Raw genomic sequence first — 22,673 nt, 5'->3', positions numbered from 1 at the left:
AAGTGGATAATTTTGCATTATCTATATGGCTAACAGAAGCTGTAAGATAATGAGTCTATATCATTGTACTTGCTTATCTTAGACACAAATGTAGTTGTTCAGTGACAAAGCTCAATATATTTACTTGTTGATTTTATTGAAACTTATAAGCTCCAAATTGGTATTTAGAAATAGCATTCTCCCAACAGAAAAAATATATTCAGCAACCATCTTTTAATAGACTGTTAAAGACAAAAAAAAGGAAGATACATAACAAAGGGAAAGTATGTCGTTCTGGTTGTATCAGGGAAGAGTATACATAAGCAATCACAGTTTGAGTAAAGACATTTTAAAACAGAAAACAGTAAGTAGAAAGGCCCTGATTCAAATCACAGTGGTTGCTAGGTTACTGGTCATTTGTACAATTGCTCTCAAATCAATTTCTTGCCCTTCCTCTGCTTTACTCTGAATTTCATGGGGCTAACCTCTGCAACATATCCCAAGCTCCCTTGTTTACTAGCTATAGTAAACAGGAGGCATAGGGAAGTACTGGGGTTGGAGAAACAAACAAAAAAATGCACATATCTTCTCCAATTTTTTGTTCTGTCTGTATCCCTGGTAGAGGCTAGGTTTCCTGTCTGTTTCCAGTTCCCATTACAATCCTTCTCTTTTTTAACAGTTCCTTCCTAGTAGCTCAGACTCCTGGTATCTGATAAATCAGGGGATAGTAATGGTCTCTTTCTCTTGCAAAACTCTGGATTGTCTCACCATGTCTCATTTTTTGCTCTTTCAGCTCTTCTAACAATCTTACTACAGTTCTTCATAACAAATTTCTTACAATGAAATTTATGATCTGGGCTTTTTCTCCCTAATTGGACCCTATTGATATAGTTTATCTGAGTAAATAAGCAGGGTAAGAGTTATAAAATAAATAGGCTGGGCATGGTGGCTTACACCTGTAATCCCAGCACTTTGGGAGGCCAAGTTGGGCTGATCACGAGGTCAGGAGATCTAGACCATTTTGGCTCACATGGTGAAACCCTATCTCTACTAAAAATACAAAAAAATTAGCTGGGCATGGTGGCAGGCACCTGTAGTCCCAGCTACTCAGGAGGCTGAGGCAGGAGAATGGTCTGAACCTGGGAGGCAGAGCTTGCAGTGAGCCGAGATTGCACTACTGCACTCCAGCCTGGGCGACAGAGAGAGACTCCATCTCAAAAAGAAAAAGAAAAAAAGAAAAAAGAGTTACAAAATAATAAACTATTGTTAAGGAAAGGGAGAAAAATGGTGGATAGGAGGCAGGACTAACTTTCAGTTCCCACTCAGAAAGACAGAGCCACATGTGGAGACTCACATTGTGAACTTTCGCTCTGAGATCTACTGCAGCAACATACTAGGAAAGCTGAGATAATCCACACATCCTTTGAAGGAAGGGGTTTGCTGCTGCAGGCTCCATGGGACAGCCAAGGAACTGTGAACTGGCTTGCTTTTTTAGCTGAAAGGCTTGTACCCTGGGACAAGTTCTCAGCCCTGCTCACCTGCTGCCTGGAAATAAACTCGGTGCAGTTGGGGGAGCATGGTAGGAGTGAGACCAGTCTTTCGGGCTGCAGACTGTGTGAGGGTTGGGTGATGCCTGTGGCTAAAATGGCTTTTCCCCACTTCCCTGGTGATCTCTGTGATGCAGCAGAGTCAGCCATAATCCCCCTGGGAACAGAACTCCATTGACCTGGGAACCACACCACCATACACCATAGCAGCTTCAGCAAGCCCCGCTCAAGGAGAGTCTGAACTCAGACACCCTTAACCCTGCCGCAATCTGGTGGTCTTTCTCTATCTACCCTGGTAGTTGAAGACCAAGGACATGATCTCTTGGGAGCTCTATGGCTCCACCCACTGCCTGACCCTAGGGCAAACTTGTATCTTACCTATACTACTGCAGCTGATGCACTCTTGAAAGTGCCACCTCCTGGCTGGAGGCTGACTGATACAAAAGCAGCACACTTAGCAAAAATGCAACCAAGGACCCTCACAGAGTCTACTTCACTCCCTTGCTACCTCTACCACACAGAGTCTACTTCACTCTCCTGCTACCTCTACCACACAGAGTCTACTTCGCTCCCATGCTACCTGTACCAGAGCAGGACCTGGTACCCATGACTGAGAGACGTGAAGATGGATCAAATCACAGAACTCTGCAGACACTGCCCAGCATCAGTGTGGAGCCTGGTAACTCTGCTGGGTGGCTAGATCCAGAAGAGAAATAAAAATCATTTCAGTTTGGCTCTCAGGAAGCCCCATCCCTAGAAGAAGGGGGGGGTAACCAAATTAAGGGAGCACCCTTTAGGACAAAATAATCTGAACAGCAGCCCTTGAGTATCATATGTGATCTCTGACACAGTCTACCCAAATGAGAAGGAACAAGAAAACTAATTCTGGCAGTATGACAAAATAAGGTTCTTTAACACCCCTGAAAGATCACACTAGCTCCCCAGCAATGGATCAAAACCAAGACAACAATCTCTGAATTGTCAGAAAAAAGAATTTAGAAGGTTAACTACTAAGCTAATCAAGGAGGCACCAGAAAAAGGTGAAGTTCAAATAAAATAAATAAATAAAAATGATACAGAATGTGAATGGAAAAATCTCCAGTAAAATAGATAGCATAAGTATGAAACAATCACAACTTCTGGAAATGAAGGGCATACTTAAAGAATTGCAAAATGCACTGGAAATTCTCAGCAATAGAATTAAAGAAGTAGAAGAAAGAACCCCTTCAGAGCTCAAAGACAGGGCTTTCACATTAACCCAATCTGAAAAAGACAAAGAAAAAACAATTTAAAAAATGAACAAAGCTTCCAAAAAGTGTGAAATGCTTAACCACCAAATCTAAGAATAATTGGAATAATTGGTGTTCCTGAGGAAGAAGGGAAATCCAAAAGTTTGGGAAAGATATTAGAGAAATAATCAAGGAAAACTTCTCTGGTCTTGCTAGAGATCTAGACATTCAAATACAAGAAGTTCAAAGAACACAAGGGAAATTCATTGCAAAAAGATCATTGCCTTGGCACATAGTCATCAGGTTATCTAAAGTCAAGACTAAGGAAAGAACTGTAAGAACTGTGAGGCAAAAGCATCAGGTAACCTATAAAGGAAAACCTATCAGATTAACAGCAGATTTCTCAGCAGAAACCCTAAAAGAAAGTATTAGGATCCTATCGTTAGCCTTCTTAAGCAAAACAATTAGCCTAGAATTTTCGTATCAGGAAAAACTGACTTTCATAAATATAGGAAAGATACAGTCTTTTTCAGACAAACAAATGCTGACAGAATTCACTGCTATCAAGCCAGCACTATAAGAACTGCTAAAAGGAGCTCTAAATATTGAAACAAATCCTTAAAGTACACCAAAATTGAACATCCTTGAAGCATAAATCTCATAGGCCCTGTGAAACAATAACACAATGAAAAAAAAATCCACAAGGTATTCAGGCAACAAACAACATGATGAATAAAATAGTACTTCATATCTCAAAACCAAAGTTGAATGTAGATGGCCTAAATGCTCCACTTAAAATATACAGAATGGCAGAATGGATAAGAATTCACCAAGCAAGTATCTGGTATCTTCAAGAAACTCACCTGAGACATAAGGATTCACATAAACCTAAGGTCAAGAGGTGGGAAAAGATATTCAATGCAAATGGACACCAAAAGCAAGCAGCAGTAGCTATTCTTATATGAGACAAAACAAACTTCAAAGCAATAGCAGTTAAAAAAGATGAAGAAAGACATTATAAAATGACAAAAGAACTAGTCCAGCAGGAAAATATCAGAATTTTAAATATATATGCACCTAACACTGAAGCTCCCAAATTTATAAATCGATTATGACTAGACCTAAGAAATAAGAGAGACAACAACACAATAATAGTGGGAGACTTCAACATACCACTGATAGCAGCAGAGAGATCATCAAGACAGAAAGTCAACAAAGCAACAACAGACTTAAAGTACACCCTGGAACAAAGGGACTTAACCGATGTTCACAGAACATTCTACTCAACAACTGCAGGATACACATTTTATTCATCAGCACATGGAGCATTCTTCTAGATAGATGCTATAATAGCCACAAAACAAGTGTCAACAAATTTAAGAAAATTGAAATTATACCATGTACTCTCTCAGACCACAGTGGAATAAAATTGGAAATCAACTCCAAAAGGAACCCTCAAGACCATGCAAATACATGGGAATTAAATAACCTGCTCTTGAATGATCATTGGGCCAATAATGAAATCAATATAGAAATTTTAAAATTCTTTGAACAGAACAGTACTAGTGACACAAGCTATCAAAACCAGTGAGATACAACAAAAGCAGAGGTAAGGGGAAAGTTCATAGCATTAAATGGCTACATCAAAAAGTCTGAAAGAGCACAAATAGACAATCTAAGGTCACACATCAAGAAACTAGAGAAACAAGAACATACCAAAACCAAAGCCAGCAGAAGAAAAATGATAAGCAAGATTAGAGCAGAACTAAGTGAAATTGAAACAAAAATACAAAAAGTACAAAAGATCAATAAAACAAAAATCTGGAACTTTGAAAAGATGAATAAAATTGACAGATAATTAACAAGATTAATCAAGAAAATAAGAGAGATTACCCAAGTAAACTCAATTAAAAATGAAATGGGAGATATTACAATTGATAACCACAGAAATGTAAAATATAATTCAAGGATACTGTGAACACCTTTACATTCATAAATAAGAAAACCTAGAGGAGATGGATAAATTCCTGGTAATATAGAACTCTCCTACATTAAATCAAGAATAAATAGGAACTCTAAATAAATCAATAACAAGCAGCACATTTGAAATGATAATTTAAAAGTTACCAATAAAAAAAAAAGTCCAGGACAAGACAGATTCACAGCTGAATTCTATCAGAAATTCAAATAATTGGTACCAATCATATTAACACGATTCCACGAGGGAGAGAAAGAGATATTCCTCCCAAAATTATTCTATGAAGCAAGTTTCACCCTAATACCAAAACCAGAAAAGAATATAACAAAAAAAGAAAACTACAGTCCAATAGCCCTGATGAACATAGATGCAAAAATACCACAATTCTAGTTAACCAAATCATATAAAAAGATAATCCACTATGAACAAGTGGATTTAATATCATGGAGGCATGGATGCTTTAACACACACAAATCAATAAATGTGATACACCACATACACAGAATTAAAATTTAAAAATCACATAATCATCTCAATAGACACAGAAAAAAAATTGACAAAATCGAGCATTTCTTTATGTTTAAAATCCTCAGCAAAACTGGAATACAAAGGACATATCTTAAAGTAATAAAAGCCATCTATGACAAACCTACAGCCAATTTTATACTGAATGGGGAAAAGTTGAAAGCATTCCCTCTGAGAACTGGAACAAGACAAGTATGCCCGCTATCACCACTTCTATTCAGCATAGTACCAGAAGTCCTAGCAACAGCAATCAGACAAGAGAAACAAATAAAGGGCATCCAACTTGGTAAAGAGCACGTCAAACTGTCATTGTTTGTTGACTTGGTGGTATATGTAGAAAACCCTAAAGACTCCTTCAAAAAGCCCCTGGAACTGGTAAATGAATTCAGCGAAGTTTCAGAATGCAAAATTAATGTACACATATCAGTAGCTCTGCTGTACACCAACAGCCACCAAGCTGAGAATCAAATCAAGAACTTAACCCCTTTTACAATAGCTGTAAAAAAGGAAAAAAAAAGTTAGGAATATATCTAACCAAGGATGTGAAAGATCTCTATAAGAAAAACTACAAAACACTGTTGAAAGCAATCATAGATGACACAAATAGAAGCACATTATGGATGGATCGAATCGATGTTGTGAAAAATGACCATACTGCCAAAAACAATCTACAAATTCAATGCAATTCCAACCAAAATACCACTAGCATTCTTCACATAACTAGAAAAAACAATTCTAAAATTCATATGGAACCAGAAAAGAACCCAATTAGCAAAAGTAAGACTAAGCAAAAAGAACAAATCTGGAGGCATCACATTACCTGACTTCAAACTATACTATAAGGCCATAGTTGCCAAAGCAGCATGGTGCTGATATAAAAACAGGCAGATAGACCAATGGAACAGAACAGAGAACCCAGAAATAAAGCCAAATACTTATAGCTGACTGATCTTCAACAAAGCAAATAAAAACATAAAATGGAGAAAAGACATCCTATTCAACAAATGTTGCTGGGTCAATTAGCAAGCCACATGTAGAAGAATAAAACAGGTTCCTCATCTCTCACCTTATACAAAATCAACCCAAGATGAATCAAAGACTTAAATCTAAGACCTGAAACTAAAAATTCTACAAGATAACGTCAGGAAAGCCCTTGTAGACACTGGTTTAATCAAAGACTATGACCAAGAACCCAAAAGCAAATGCAACAAAAGCAAAGATAAATAGATGGGACTTATTTAAACTAAAAAGCTTCTGCAGAGCCAAAGAAATAATCAGCAGAGTAAACAGAAAACTCACAAAGTAGGAGAAACTCTTCACAATCTATACATCTGACAAAGGATTGAATATCCAGAATTTACAAGGAACACAAATCAGCAACAAAAAATCCACATAATCCCATCAAGTAGTGGGCTAAGGACATGAACTGACAATTCTAAAAGAACATATGCAAATGGCCAACAAACATATGAAAAAATGTTCAGCATCACTAATTCTCAGGAAAATACAAATCAAAACCACAATGTGATACCACCTTACTCCTGCAAGAATGACCATAATCAAAAAATAAAAACAAAACAAAATAGATGTTGGTGTGGATATTATGAAAAGGAAACACTTTTACACAGTTGGTGGGAATGTAAACTAGTACAACCACCATAGAAAACAGTGTGGAAATGTCTTAAATAATGAAAATTACATCTACCATTTGATCCAGCGATCCCACTCCTGGCTATGTACCCAGAGGAAAAGAAGTCACAAGAAAAACATACTTGCATACACATGTTTATAGCAGCACAATTTGCAATTGCAAAAATATGGAGTCAGCCCAAATTCCCATCAATAAATGAGTGAATAAAGAAAATATGGTGTGTATGTATATGAATGCTATATATACATGTGTAAATATAAATGTGTGTGTATATATACATGTATACACATTATATATATGTGATATGTGTGTGTATACACACACACACACACACACACACACACACACCATGGAATACTATTCAGCCATAAAAAGGAATGAAATAATGGCATTTGCAGCTACCTGGATGGAATTGGAGATGATCATTCTAAGTGAAGTAACTCAGGAATGAAAAACTAAACATTGTATGTTCTCACTCATAAGTAAAAGCTTAGCTATGAGGATGCAAAGGCATAAGAATGATACAATGGACTTAGGGAACCTTGGGGGAAAGGGTGATAGGGGTTAAGGTTTGAGGGATTAAAGACTATGCATTGGGTACAATGTACACTGCTTGAGTGATGGATGCTCCAAAATCTCAGAAATCACCACTAAATAACTTCATGTGCAAAAAATAGATTAAAAATGATTTGGGAAAGAGGAAAAAACACTGTACAGTCATATGCCAAATAACCACATTTCGGTCAATGATAAACAGCATTTATGAGGAGGGACCCATAAAATTATAATACCGTAGTTTTACTGTACCCTTCCTATGTTTAAATACAGAAATACTTAGCACTGGGTTGCAACTCTCTACAATATTCAGTACAGTAACATGCTATACAGGTTTGTAGCCTAGAAGCAATAGACTATACCGTATAGCCTAGGTGTGTGATAGGCTATGCTTTCTAGATCTGTGTAAATACAATGTTCACACAACAACAAAATTGCCTAATGATGCACTTCTCAGTATGTATACTGAAGAAAGCTAGTAATAACATTTACAGTTTCCATTTATATAGTATATACCTTCTGTCCTCTCAAAAGTTTTACTCAAATAATGCTCCTAGTTCATATATAAGAATACTCATTTTCTCACGTCTTTCAAAACATTGGATTTTGTTAGTCTTCACCAATATGGAAGTATTCTTCAGCCAAACAAAATAAAACCACCTGTTATTTGCATTTTCTTTATTACTGGAGAAGTTATACATGCTTTGCTACATTTATATTCCTTCTTGGAATGGTTTAAGTCTTCTGCTAATTTTCTACTGAACAGTCTTATTTTCTTAGGAATTTGTTAGTATAATTCTAGTTAAAATTAAAGAATCTTTTCATTTTCCTTTTTTTAAAGAATATTGTTTTTAGTTGTTTATAGAAATTCCAGATATTACAATTCATTAAATATGTCTGGAAATCAGGAGAGAGGCCAGCATGGTTGTTTAAAGGAAGTAAATGAAGTCATCTAGAGGCAGAAGGTAGAGGAGAAAAATGGCTGAGGATGAATTTTTAATGTAAGCATTTTAAAGTATGAGCATACATAGATAATTGGTGAGAAAAACAGGTGAGGAGAACATAGGAGAGAAAAATGAGATGAAAAAAGATTAGCATTCACCAAAGTTTTTAGAGAGTGGAGATAAACCTTGAATATTTTCAACTGGGCTCTGAATTTAGAAGGCAATTTTTATTGTTGGCAAAGAGGTGAAAATGGGGGAAGAAAATCTGGAGAGATGTACTAAAGTTGAGAAGCAGAAACTGCTGAATAAATTGTTAAATAAAAAGTGTTAAGGTCTGAAAAACCATGATATATTTTTTATTCCACCCAGAATTTCTTAATTTTGGAGGGCATAATATTTGATGAGGCCAATTGTAGCAATAATCCAGGTTGGATCGACTCCTAGAAGGAAAAAAAGAAAGACTAGTTGATGGTTCTGGTGATGGTATACCAAAAGACCAGCCATGAATCCAGAGATTAGTAGAATGTCAGGCCAGGGAAGAGTTACTAATGCAGAATACCTAGTTGGTCCAATGGTATGGGTATTATTGGAGTATAGAATAAAAGGTGTTTTATCATGTACAAGAATGATGTGAGCAATGTTCATGACTGACAAGAGGTAAAGGGGAAGGAGCAGGCACAACTGAAGATGACTGCAAGAAAAATACTGTCTTTTGGGAACAAGGAGATGCATAAAACCATCTGTGTAGAGGCTGAGGATGAAGGAGAGTTTATTTATGATGGAATGTGATCCAGTAACCATAATGGTGTGGATTGTAAGAAACATCAGTAGGGGAATGACAAATTCATGGGCTCAATGTGCAAAGTAGTATAGAAAGAAGAGAGTATGACAATGGTTATAGTCATGACTACATTTCATCTCCTAATTTCTAGGTCTGAACTACCCAAAGTTACTCAATATATTCAAGGACTGTCTCTGTGGCCTCTAATTAATATGGAGGCTTGGGGGATTTTATTCCATTTAAGAATTTCCATATTCATTTCTTTATCCCATCACTATTCCTTAAATTTCTATATACTTGAAGTGCTTGCATATATTTTTGTGTGTGCTTATATCAACCTTCCTCATCCATTCTACGGGGCTATAAAGATAATTTAGTACTCATCTTTGAATTAGGCACTCAAGGTTAACAGCAAAATTTAGGGAGACAATGTCAAAAAGAGCTTTTTTCTGTTAACTTTTTTTTTCTGTAATTGACTAAAGAATTGTTTTCTTATAAACCTATATATGTGCATAAAGAAACGCATGAAAGGAAGAGCACAGATATTAATTATGAACTTCAGAGCTCTATTTAATGGTGTAATTTAAGAAAAAGAAAACTAATTATAATTCAGGATTATCTATTGAACATCTTGGTGCTTTCTAACTTCTGATGCCAAGTTGGTGATCGTCTTGCACATCTTTTAACCAGACTTGTCTTCTTTTGGCCAAAATCTAGTGTCTTCAGAGAAGGCCAATTCTTGAAACCAAAATGGGTTTAATCAGGAAAAATTGCAGGTAAAAACATTATGAACACTTTTAAGAATAATTTGAAAACTATTTGGATTTATGGACTTTTATTATTTTACACTAACATTTCCTTCCACTGACAAATATAAATGATATTTGGCAGAGTTTCAGAAGAGCACCAAAACTGAAATTAAACATTTGGAGAATATTGTCTCTACTCATGCATGTGATCCCAAACACTGTGCAATAATTAATCTGAACTGCTTCCAAAACTTAAAAAAAAAAAAAAGTAATGTATTAATCAAAATAAAATCCTACTCTTCTACAGTTTTACTGCAGTGAGTTCTAGGGAAAAAAATCAAGCCCAAAGTTTCATTGTTCACGTACAGGTATCATTTATCCAAGTGTATATTATGTATACAATTGGTTATAGAAGACTGGGCACAAAAGCACAGGTGTTATTAGGTTGAAACAACTTTCTGTGTATCCTTTTCCACGAATTCCATGTACCTCCTAGGCAGAGCGTGAGCTAACTAGGAAATTAGATCAGTTCTACTCTAAACAAAAATAAAACTATGCACAAGTTTATTTGAGTAAAAAGGAGTTAAATCATTCTGTTAAGTTCTTTTACATCTTGGGTTAGGGAAAGACAATAGTAAAGCTACAAATATAAAATAAGAAAGATAGACCTTAAGATCCCAAGAGAGATACATTTTAGCAGTTCTTGCTTTTATTTTTATATATCCTAAGACAGATATATTTTAGTGGTTCTTACTTTTATTTTGTTTATCCTAAGAGAGATACATTTGTAATCCTAAGGGAGAGATATTTTGTCAGTTTTTACTTTTATCATTTTTTCTAACTATGCTTTTTTCTTAATATCTATATTAGATAAATTTATTTTGGATATAAAGAGGTCTAACTAAGTTTGCTCACAATGTGGAAAAATGATAGAAAATAAAGAAAAGAAGGGTAAGAAAAAGGAAAAAGCATTAATAATTTGTGGATTAGATAATGTGTTATGCACATTGATAAATATTTTAATCGCAATTTTCTGAAATGTTTACCAATTCCACTATAATTTCCAATAGCAAAATGTTCTCATTGAATTTATTTTAAATGCCAACTATCTGAAACATTGTAATGATCTTTAAAATTTCCTTTTTGGAAGCTGTAGGAAATAGTATCAATGTTTCGAGAATGCTACATATTTTTTTTTTTTTTTTTTTGAAAAAAATAGTAGGAAGTTTTGGAAGAGGAATATAAATATCATACAGTAAAATCTTTGCATCAGTTCTTGATTTCCTTCTACATTCTACATTATTGTCCATTAGCTATATGTTTTCTATGGATGACATGAAAAACTACCACAAAGTTGGTAGCTTGAAACAACAGAACTTCATTCTCTAATAGTTCTGATGGCCGGATATCCAAAATTCAGGTGTTGGGAGAGTCATACCCCCTATAGAGGCTCTAGAGGTAAATTGTTTCTATGCCTTTTCTGGCTTTTGGTGGTTAGTGACTGCCTTCACTTTTGGCCACCTCATTCCAATTTCTGCTTCTGTCTTCATATCACCTAACCTGTTTCTGTCTCCTTCTCTGTATGTCTCTTATAATGACCTTTGTTGCTCTTCTGGACAATTCAGGATGATTTCCTCATCTCAAGATCCTTCAGCTAATTATAATGACAAATACTTAAATACTCTTTTTCTAAATAAGGCAATGTTCATGGGTTCTTGGATTAAGGCATGAACATATCTGTTGGAGGGCTACCAGTCAGTCCACTACATCTACCATCTGTCATATCAATTTGTGAAAAGAACTTAGTACTTTCTAAAATGACCTGCTGAAGTTGTGGTGCCAAATTCTGTTTCACTGAGCCAAAATCCGTTTCCACATATTTTCCCCATAATTCCAGTTCTGCCATTGGGGTCCATCTTACATCCATTTTCTGTTGCTATCACAGATTGGGTAATTTATAAAAATAGAGGTGTATTTATTTCATCGTTCTAGTGACTGGGAAGTCCAAGAGTGTGGCACTGGTATCAGGTGAGGGCCTTTCTACTGTCACAACATGGTAGAAAGCATTCACATGGTGAGAGGGCAAGAGTATATACATGTCAGTCAGGTCTCTCTTTCTGTTTTATAAGGCGACCAGTTCCATTGTGGAAGTCCCACACTGATGACTGCATCTAATCCTAATTACCTCTCAAAGATCCCACCTCCAATCAACACGTGATTTGGAGATTAAATTTCTAGCTTAAAAATTTTGAAATTTGGGGGAGACATTCGATTCATAGCAGAGCCCCATTAAATAAATGTACTATCTTCCTACAATATAGTCTTCTAAATATTTGAAAATTGGTATTTTTGGCCGGGCGCGGTGGCTCAAGCCTGTAATCCCAGCACTTTGGGAGGCCGAGACGGGCGGATCACGAGGTCAGGAGATCGAGACCATCCTGCCTAACACGGTGAAACCCCGTCTCTACTAAAAAATACAAAAACTAGCCGGGCGAGGTGGCGGGCGCCTGTAGTCCCAGCTACTCGGGAGGCTGAGGCAGGAGAATGGCGTAAACCCAGGAGGCGGAGCTTGCAGTGAGCTGAGATCCGGCCACTGCACTCCAGCCTGGGCGACAGAGCGAGACTCCGTCTCAAAAAAAAAAAAAAAGAAAATTGGTATTTTTTCTTGAAAAATTATTTTCATTAATTTTTCAATACTCCGGAGTTCCATTTTCTGTACCTTCATTTCTGGGTTTTTGTTTTTTATTTTACTCCTAATGAGTCACTCTGCCTCCTTCAAGATTAACTTGAGGCTTACTAATAGGTGGAACGAGTGTCTTGCCATCACATTAATCACAAAATGCCAGTGCATAATATAATAATACATTGCCTCTTGCAGTTCACTATTCCATTTCTTTATTAATAGAAACATCAGGGATAGATTATATGCAGTTTCCCGTAGGCAGACTAAATTGAAAGGGTGTTTCTTTAACTTACTGCTATTTCTTTTATTTGTATTAAATTTCTTGAGTAATTTATGGCAGGTGTCATTCCTACTCTCTCAAGAGTTAGTAAAACCCAACAGAACTATTCATTTTATTCTCTAAAAATTGCATTGAGTGATCCCAGAGGCAGTGTGGAGTTACAGATAAAGTATCATTAGACCAAATCTGTAGGCTGACAAAACACTGCAGAAGAAAGAACATACAAGCATACATAAGAAAATTGGTTTATAATAGAGTGACAAATGATGAAGTGTGTTTATATAAATTTAAGGGAGATAATTTATTAGTAAATAATAAAATTATTTGTTGAAATACGTGATTATGTTACTGTTTATATTATTCCATTTGAAATTGTTCTCCTTTTAGTCATTTAATTTCAATCCATGCTAAGTGTAAATCATGATTTAGGTTTCACAAATATCAAATATGTCAAATTATTGTTGCCATAAATATATTAAAGATAATTTTAGATTTAACTCAGATTATCTGCATTAGTTTGTTCTCATACTGCTAATAAAAACATACCTAAGACTGGGTAATTTATAAAGGAAAGAGATTTAATTAACTCACAGTTCCACGTGGCTGGGGAGGCCTCACAATCATGGTAGAAGAATAAGGGACATTTTACATGGTGGCAGGAAAGGGAGAACTTGTGCTGGAGAACCCCCTTTTACAAAACCATCTTGTGAGACTTACTCACCATCATGAGAATAGCATGGAAAAGACCCACCCTGTGATTTGATTGCCTCCCACTGGGTCCCTCCCATGATACATGGGAATTTGGGAACTACAATTCAAGACAAGATTTGGGTGGGAACACAGCCAAACCATATCATTATTTTAGAGCTGAATCATTAACATATTACCGATAATCTAGTTTCCCAAGATATTAACAATAATCTAGATTCCAAGATCCTTCAGCTAATTATAATGACAAAGACTCTTTTTCTAAATAAGGTAATATTCATGGGTTCTTGTATTAAGGTGTGAACATATCTATTGGAGGGCTACCAGTCAGCCCACTACATCTACCATCTGTAATATCAATCTGTGAAAAGAACTTAGTACTTTCTAAAATGACCTGCTGAAGCTGTGATGACCAAACTCTATTTTGTTTTTTATGTTAAAATATAGGCAACAAATTGTCTCAAATACATTAAAATGTCCTTTCTCTTAGTTTCAACAGAATCATGATGTATACAATACAATGAAAATAACCACATATATGCAACATCATCAGTTTTATTTCCCAACTTTCTTCTTCCTCCAACATATGTTTTCTGTTAACATCAAGGCTTTGTCCATTTGAGACAATTAATGGATTTTAAAATAAAACGAAAGGATGACATTGATATTGGTTCTTAAGAAATTTGGTTTGATAGACTATACTATTAATGGAAATGTTAAATATTGAAATAAACATCGAAAAGAGGATAATGAGTCAGATACATTATAATCTTGTTATTCATATAAATAAGTTCCAAAACAATATTTCTGAGGTGCAGGCAGCTTTCCTACCAGAAGATCCTATACTACACCCTTTCTACGCCTGGCTTCCCAGGTCTTTGCAGTCTTCTGCATTGAATCAAGGAGGGAAAAGCATGAAGAGTCAGAGAGTGGAGACTTTTATGGGTTAGCACTAGAAGTAGGACTTGACACTTTTACTCATTTCTCTTTGACTAGCATTCAGTCACACAATCACACCAATGGCCAGGGAGCCTGAGACACATACAGAGAAAAGAAACTGGGTTTAGAGAAGAGCTGGCAAGTCTGTCATACTGGGCAAGATGCTTTATGGGAAAATTATTTTTTAATAATGTATTGGTTTTCGGGGAGTAATATAATTCAGATGATAAAAGTTTATTACTCAGAAATCAGGTCTAGTTAGTGGACTTGTGGGACAAGGTACAAAACGAAAATGTGAGGTCCCTTGTTCAAAACACAGAAACAGTGCCACTTAATGTAATAAAATATAAACGCTTTTACTTCAAAAATTCTTATAATACAAACATAAGAGTGAATAATAGTGATACATAATTTTAGTAACGTATACTGTATCAAAATAACTATCTTGCTTGAAAAAAAATTACTAGACAAATATATAAAATGGCTTTTACAAGCCATTTAAACAGCAACCCAAACAGACAAGTTTTTAGGAACCATAATCCTGAAAGGAAAGAAGCCCATGAGATTAGCTTGAATTCACCTCCGACTTTTCCTAGAATACATTATAAAAATTGTATTTAAGGAAGATTTTACCATATCAGAAAACTGAAGTGTCAGAAGGGACAGAGAACAAAAGGGACAGTTCGGGGCTGCACAGTTTAGAAGCTAGGAAAAGAGATACAAAAATCCAGAGAGAAATAATTTTCAGGTCATGCAAATGTCACATATTCCAAGAAACAAATCAGAAGACAGCAACTGGGAGGCTCAATTGTTGAGCAGAGATTTTAGCAGCTATGTTATCCTAAGTGAAGAATGAGTGAATTTTAAGCTTTACCATAGAGGAAAGACTTTAGGAAATACCTCAAGACTTCAGTTGAGACAATGGAAGGACTATGCCTTTTGAATGAAGGTCACTCTACAGGAGTAAAAGTTGTGTTCTACTGTGGTATATTACACAGTATCATATTTACACCATATGTGATCTACTCTATGGAGAAATTCACATGGCCTCCAGGCAACAGCCAATGAGGAACCGAGTCCCTTGTCCTACAGCCCAAAAGGACCTGAATTCTGCTACAATCACATGAATAAGCATGGAAGCGGATCTTTCCCCAGATAATCCTTGGGAGGACTGTGGCCCTGCCAACACAGGGAATTCAGCATGTGAGACTTTGAAGCAGAAAGTCCAGCTTAATCATTCCCAGATTTCTGGCCTATATAGACTGTGAGATAATAAATGCTGTTGTTAAAACCAGTAAGTTTGGGAGTAATTTGGTACTTGCAATAGATACCTAAAGTGGCAATAATATGCATGAGAAACAGAAACAGACTATCCCTAACCAAGCCTCAAACCCAGTCGGCCAAGAATGAAACTGATCTGCTGGCACTGTATTTGCTAAAAATAACAGAGACTAGAGACTCCATAATTTTTAATATGCAGCCTGGCATCTGTTCAAAATTTTTGAGACATGACAAAAACAGGCAAAATTGAGTGAAAAAGAAGGTGGGGGGGAAAAAAAAGGAGAGCTGATAATAAAGACCAAGTGTTGATTCAGAATTCAGAGAGATTAAACAATGACTTTTAAATAATCAATATGGGTCATGTAAAGTATGCAGTTTGTCTGCAAAGCATGTAATAAAATGTAAAGTACAACTGTAAGTTCTAAATGCACAATTTAGAAAGGAAGAAAAGCTGTAAAGCATTGATTTAAGCTTTCAGCTCAACAAGCTTGTTGGATAAAAAGCAAATTAAGCTCAAAGGAACAGTAAAGGTAAGAGAAAAAGCAATGAAATAGGGAATATAAATTAGATCCAGAAATTCATTCTTTGAAAATATTGATTAAAATTATAACTTGTTAACAAGTCTTGCCGGGCGCGGTGGCTCAAGCCTGTAATCCCAGCACTTTGGGAGGCCGAGACGGGCGGATCACAAGGTCAGGAGATCGAGACTATCCTGGCTAACACGGTGAAACCCCGTCTGTATTAAGAAATACAAAAAACTAGCTGGGCGAGGTGGCGGGCGCCTGTAGTCCCAGCTACTCGGGAGGCTGAGGCCGGAGAATGGCGTGAACCCGGGAGGCGGAGCTTGCAGTGAGCTGAGATCCGGCCACTGCACTCCAGCCTGGGCGACAGAGCGAGACTCCGTCTCAAAAAAAAAAAAAAAAAAAAAAAAAAGTCTTATCAGAAAAAATAGAGATAATGTTAAGTTATCAATATCAGAATAAATAACAAAGTATCAACCTAGATCTCATAGATAAAAAAGACATTATGATGAATTTATAGTAATAAAGTTAAAATGTTCACAATCATGGATGAGTTCTCAAAATATATAACTCACCACAATTAGCATCAGAATAAATAGATAATCTGAAAGTTTTCACTAAGGAAATTGAATCTAAAATTAAATACCTACACACAAACACTTATCTTTACACACTTTTACTCAGGTGATTCAAAGGGAAGTGTTCCAAATGTCTAATAAAGGAATTATATCAATTTTACACAAATACTTCCAAAGAGTAAGACTGGAAAAACTTCCACATCATTTTCTTATTCTATAATAACCTTGATACCAAAACTAGATAAGAAAAAGCAAATTACAAGACAATATTTCTCATAAATATATACATAAGCCTATAAAAATATTCCCAAATCAAATTCTCAAATCAAAGTTATATATAACAACATTAATAGACAATTATCTAGTAAGTTTTATTTCAGGAATGTGAGGTTAGTTTACTATTGAAAAATCATTAAAGTCATCATTTCAACAGATTAAAAAACAAAACCCATATGATAATTTTAAGGTATAAACAAAGCCTTAAATACAATATGAATAAAAGGCATTACCTGACCACGATGAAAATTCTTAGCAAACTATAAATATAAAAAGAAATTAATCTGATAATCTATACAAAACCCACACAAAACCTACAGCTAACATTATATTTAATGGTGAAATAGTGAATATTTTCCCTTTAAGGATGGGAAAAAAACAAAGGTATATACCACCATAAATGCTAATGAACTCCAAATGTTCTTGCCACTAAAATAGGGTATGAGAAATAGAATAAAACATATAGATATTGAAGAGGGAAAGGGAAAATATTTAGGAAATCTAATAGTATTACAAGCAATCTATTAGAATTAATGAGTAAATTGAACGAGATCATGGGGCACAGTTTACCAAATGGATTTCTATTCTAGCAATAGTTAGAAAACTGGAAAACAAAATAAAAATCTTATTTACAATACTATACGAATAATACATTACTTAGGGATAACTAACAAAAGATGTACTGGATATCTATAAATTTAAAGTATTATTGAGACACTGAATGAGACAAATAAATGAAAGTGTATACTGTATTTATTGATTGGAAAATTAAAAAATTTTAGGATACTAATCTCCCAAATTCTTCTATAGATTTAGTGCAATTACTATCAAGATCCTTCTAGGCACTTTTGTGAAAATTTAAAAGTTGATTCTAATATGTATATAAAAATGAAAATGACCCAGGATAGACAAGTTAATCTTGAGGAAGAAGTAGAAAAGCTTTAGGGTATACCTTACTTGTTATGAAGGGCTTAGAAATTAAGACAGTGTGGTATTGATTCAAGGACAAATTGATGTATGGAACAGAATCCAGAATCAGACCACACATACACAGTGACCTGATTCATGAACAAGCTTCACTGCTGTTTAACAGGCACAAAGATAATCTTTACAATAAATTGTGCTGGGTTTATGAAACATCTACCAGGAAAGCAAATGAATTTTGACTCATTTACTGGAAACTGAGGTTTAAGGGACCCCAATTTAATCATAATGAACAAAATAGGACATACTAAAGAGAAAAAGTGTTCTTTTTTAGACTACATTTTCCCAGTCTTAGAAGGACTAGATAAAATGTTTGCTAATAACAAAGAACTAGAAAGTAGAGGCAGTCAAACTAACAGTCTGAGGCATTAGCATTTACTCAGAGATTCTACAACCTAGAGGTACATCTTAGTTACCTGGAAAGTGTTTTAAGAAGACATATTCTTTTCTTTGGGGACTATATCATTTTTTAATTTTAACTTTTATTTTAGATGTGGGGTATACATGTACAGATTTTTACCTGAGAATATTGCATGATGCTGAGGTTTGGAGTATGGATCCTGGCACCCTGGTAGTGAGCGTAGTACCTGATAGGTAGTTTCTTAACTCCCCCCCGCCCCCATTCCTCCACCCTCGAGTAGTCCGCATTGTCCATTGTTCCCATATTTACATGATATGCACATCCCATGTGTGCTCAATGCTTAGCTCCCACGTCGCTGGAACTAAAGACCCGAATCCTGAACAAATTAATGCAGAACAGAAAACTAAAAGTACATATTCTAATTCCTAAATAGGAAGTCCCCGACTCAGTAGCCTTAGTACAAGAAGTTGGGCATCTGAGTTCTTAAATGTTCTAAAAATGCTCTGGTATACAGCAAGGGTGTCCTTCTTTGGCGTGAAGTTTTAGATAAAAATCATAGTACGAGGCAAGAAATGTCCAGTTATTCTATGAGATTTCCTTGGGTCATAGTCTACATTCCTAATTGGGTGAGTCAAGAAGGAATCAAAAACTGGATTTAAAAATCTGCCTCAAGAAAGTACTGCATACACTGATATGACTGAAAGTATACATTTTCTGAAAAGTGATATATCCCAATGTGTCAAAAGTCATAAACTATGACTCGATAATTTGTTAAATTACACTACTTTACCATGGTTAACTTATTATTTAAATATATTTTTATTTAATTATATTATTAATTAAATTATATCATTAAATATATTTATTATTTAAATATATATATTTAAATATATACAGTCAATGTACTCATGGCCGTTTTGACAGTCCATAGTACAGTCTGCTATATTTTAAGTGCCGAATCCATGTCAGATATTATAATATGTACTTTATTGAAGCAAAATGTTTCTAGATATAAATGGTAGGAGAAACAGACTATTAGACATATTACCAAAATGTTATCAGTGTGTTATCAAGCAATATGATTCCTGAATTCATATCTTGTTTTATATCTTTATTTTTATTTATCCAGTTTCCTAATAAAACACTAATATGACTTCTACAATGAGAAGAAACTGTTAAAAGAAAATTAGAAAATTACGAGTTCCATGAAAAATCTTATTCGGTAAAAATATTAAAATACCATACACACAAAAAGAAAAAGAACTACGTAAGTTGTTCCTCTGTGAAAAAAACAAAAATGACTTTTGATTTCTTCAGTTTCCATTTTTCAGAAACACTGGACTTTGACAGCAAAAATAACTTTTGACTGGCTCATTTATAAGATGGTATAACATTTATAACATGGTAGTCACAGTTATGGAACATCATATTTTCTAGGCCATTCTTAAAAATCACCTCAGATTTATTGGGGTAGGCTGAATAATGCCCCCAAACCCCAAAGAAGTCCACGTTCTGATCCCTGGATCCTTTGAATATGTTACCTTACATGACAAAAATAAGGACCTGGTCATCTAATGCATGCAGTATATCTATTATTAAAAATCATGAATATATGTAACCAAATAGTTCTAAATACAGTTGAGTTTCATCCTTTTAATCTACTATTATTAGAAGATGAAACTGGCATAAAGGATAAGTTCACCTTAAGATAAATTATTGTAAGTTGCTGTTTTCTCCCTGGCAGGCTGTCGCTATTGCATTTCTGACAAACAGTAGGCATCATATGTTTAATGCATTTTCTTATAGCAACCTAACACCTTTTCATTCACTGCTTTCATTTGGGACTGGCTGTTGATCAGAGCTTTGGTATAGCAAAAGAATCATATGCAGTAAGATGGCCAACTAAATGCAGACAGGTGGAACAGCTCCTACCTAGAGACTGAGACGACTGGCATACTCCTGACATGCTCCTAACCATTCTTCTCAAGAGTGGACAGAGGGAGGACACAGAAGCTGGCAGAAGGAGGAGAATGTTGGGAACCCTACATGTAGATAAATTGTACCCAGTCTCGTTCCTGGCCACCAATGGCTCTGGAGGAATGGGTGAGTTGAAATGGCAAAGAGCAAGCTGCCCTCACCACAGGCCTCTGGAGCACTGGCAGGAGACCCCTCAACTGCTGCAGGCATTCAAATTGGCAGAGAGAGCTGCTTAGAGAAGTGGTAGGGGCAGTAAGCCAGCTGATGTGGAGTCCAGAGGTTTTTGTGCAGGAGCATCTGTAGCAGATTAAGGCCAGAGATGGCCATCCTGCTAGGCTTGACTTGCTCCCATAGGAAACATTAGCCCTAGAGGAACTGCTGGATCTGAACACTGCAAAATGGGGTTTGTCCAATAGATAGGGACAGTCTGACCTGAGCACTCCCTGGTCTACTGGCCTCTTCCAGAGCCCCAGCATGACTGCCTACTTGCAGGGCAGCCCCGAGTGATCTGGGGCCTGTGTTATAGTTTCTGTGCTGGCAGACTGTGTGGGACTGGCAGACAGCTCCAGTGGGGCAGCACCTATGTCGAGGCCCGAGCCTACATGCTCCCTCCCTAAATTGTAGCTTCCTCCCGGGCTCAAGGCAACCCCCCCAGAATGCTCTGTTGGTGTATATCTGTGCAGGTAGGTTTTGCTTTCCTGGCACTGACAGCATGCTGGAGTCCAATCTGCCTCTCCTTCCCTTCCAGAATGCCATTGCAGATAGAACCTTGGAGGGCACAGAGCCAGCAAGCCCCACACCTACAAGCACCCCACCCTTGTACTAACACTATACAGAGAACAGTGGATCCTCCTCCATCCTGAGCCATCACTCCTGCTTGAAGGGAACAGAGAAGGTACCCAGACCTATGCCTGCCACTGCCTGGCCCCTGAGCCAATACCACCTTGAGCACAGCTGTTCACACAGTCTCCAGCAGGGGTCCCCAGCTGCCCCCACCTTCCCCTGAAACCAAGCTGCAAGGGAGGCAGGCACCTCAGAACCCACTAGCACTCTGCCACAGCTTCCACTACTGCTATTGCTGGAATGTGAGGATGGATCCTGCTGTCACTGTACTATGAAAGGCTTTGGCTGACACCATCCATTGGAGTGTAGTGACTTGGGGGTCTGGGAACACCTCGAATTCCCCCAGCTCAGTAGATTCCTAACCTTGAGAAGCCAGAGAGCAAAGTTGGGTTCCAATATGTGTCTCCCAGTTAGAACACACAGTTCAGGATTTGGGAGCAGAGTGTTGGTCCCCTAAAATCTTCCAGAAATGAAGCCAGTCAACTGAATCCACCTTATACCACAATCAAAACTTCAAAGGAATCAAATAAGATGAAAGCAAGCAAACAAACAAACAAAAATCAAAAGGTTAGCAATGTCAAAGACTGAAAGAAGACAAACCCACAAAGATGAGAAAGAATCAGCACAAAATCTCTGAAAACTCACAAATTCAGAGGGTCTTTTTCCTGCAAACAGCTGAATCATCTCTCCAGCAGGAGTTCTGAACTGGGCTGAGCTGCTGAAATAACAGAAATAGAATTCAGACTAAGGATAAGAAAAAAGATAATTGAGCTAAAGATGTACATTAAAACTCATTCCAAGGAAGCTAAAAATCATGTTAAAACAATGCAGGAACAGACAGACAAAACAGGCAGTGCAGAAAAAAAAAATGGAACCAACCTGATAAAACTGAAAAACGCACTACAAGAATTTCATAAGGCACTCACAAGTATTAGTAGCAGAACAGACCAAATGGAGGAAAGAACCTCAGAGGTTGATGGCTGCCTTTCTGAAATAAGACAGCCAGACAAGAATAGAGAAAAAAGAAGGAAATAAATGAATAAAACCTCAGAGAAATAGGGGATTATGTAAATAGACCAAATGTATGACTCACTGCTGTCCCTGAAAGAGATGGGGCGAATGGAAGCAACTTTGAAAACATATTTCAGGATATCATCCATAAGAACTTCCCCAACATAGCTAGAAAGGCCACCAATCAAATTCAGAATATATTCCCAACACAGAAGCACACAGATTCATAAAGCAAGTTCTTAGAGAACTTCAAAGAGACTTAGACTCCCACATAATATTAACAAGAGACTTCA

General features: G+C 36.4%; 1 long non-coding RNA gene across 1 annotated transcript in view; it reads right to left on the bottom strand.

The window, feature by feature from the left end:
• LOC140712096 (uncharacterized) overlaps positions 1-22,409 on the bottom strand; it is a 244,577-nt gene extending 222,168 nt beyond the window's left edge. The window contains exons 1-3 of the long non-coding RNA XR_012093546.1: positions 22,296-22,409; positions 22,015-22,084; positions 20,482-20,488 (exon numbers count right to left, since the gene is read on the bottom strand). This is a non-coding gene — a long non-coding RNA (uncharacterized lncRNA). The remainder of the gene's footprint in view (positions 1-20,481; positions 20,489-22,014; positions 22,085-22,295) is intronic.
• Between the last annotated feature and the right edge of the window lie 264 nt (positions 22,410-22,673).

The sequence above is a fragment of the Chlorocebus sabaeus genome, chromosome 7 (genome assembly GCF_047675955.1).
Source record: "Chlorocebus sabaeus isolate Y175 chromosome 7, mChlSab1.0.hap1, whole genome shotgun sequence".
NCBI lineage: Eukaryota > Metazoa > Chordata > Mammalia > Primates > Cercopithecidae > Chlorocebus > Chlorocebus sabaeus.
This window is presented reverse-complemented; position numbering and strand designations above follow the sequence as displayed.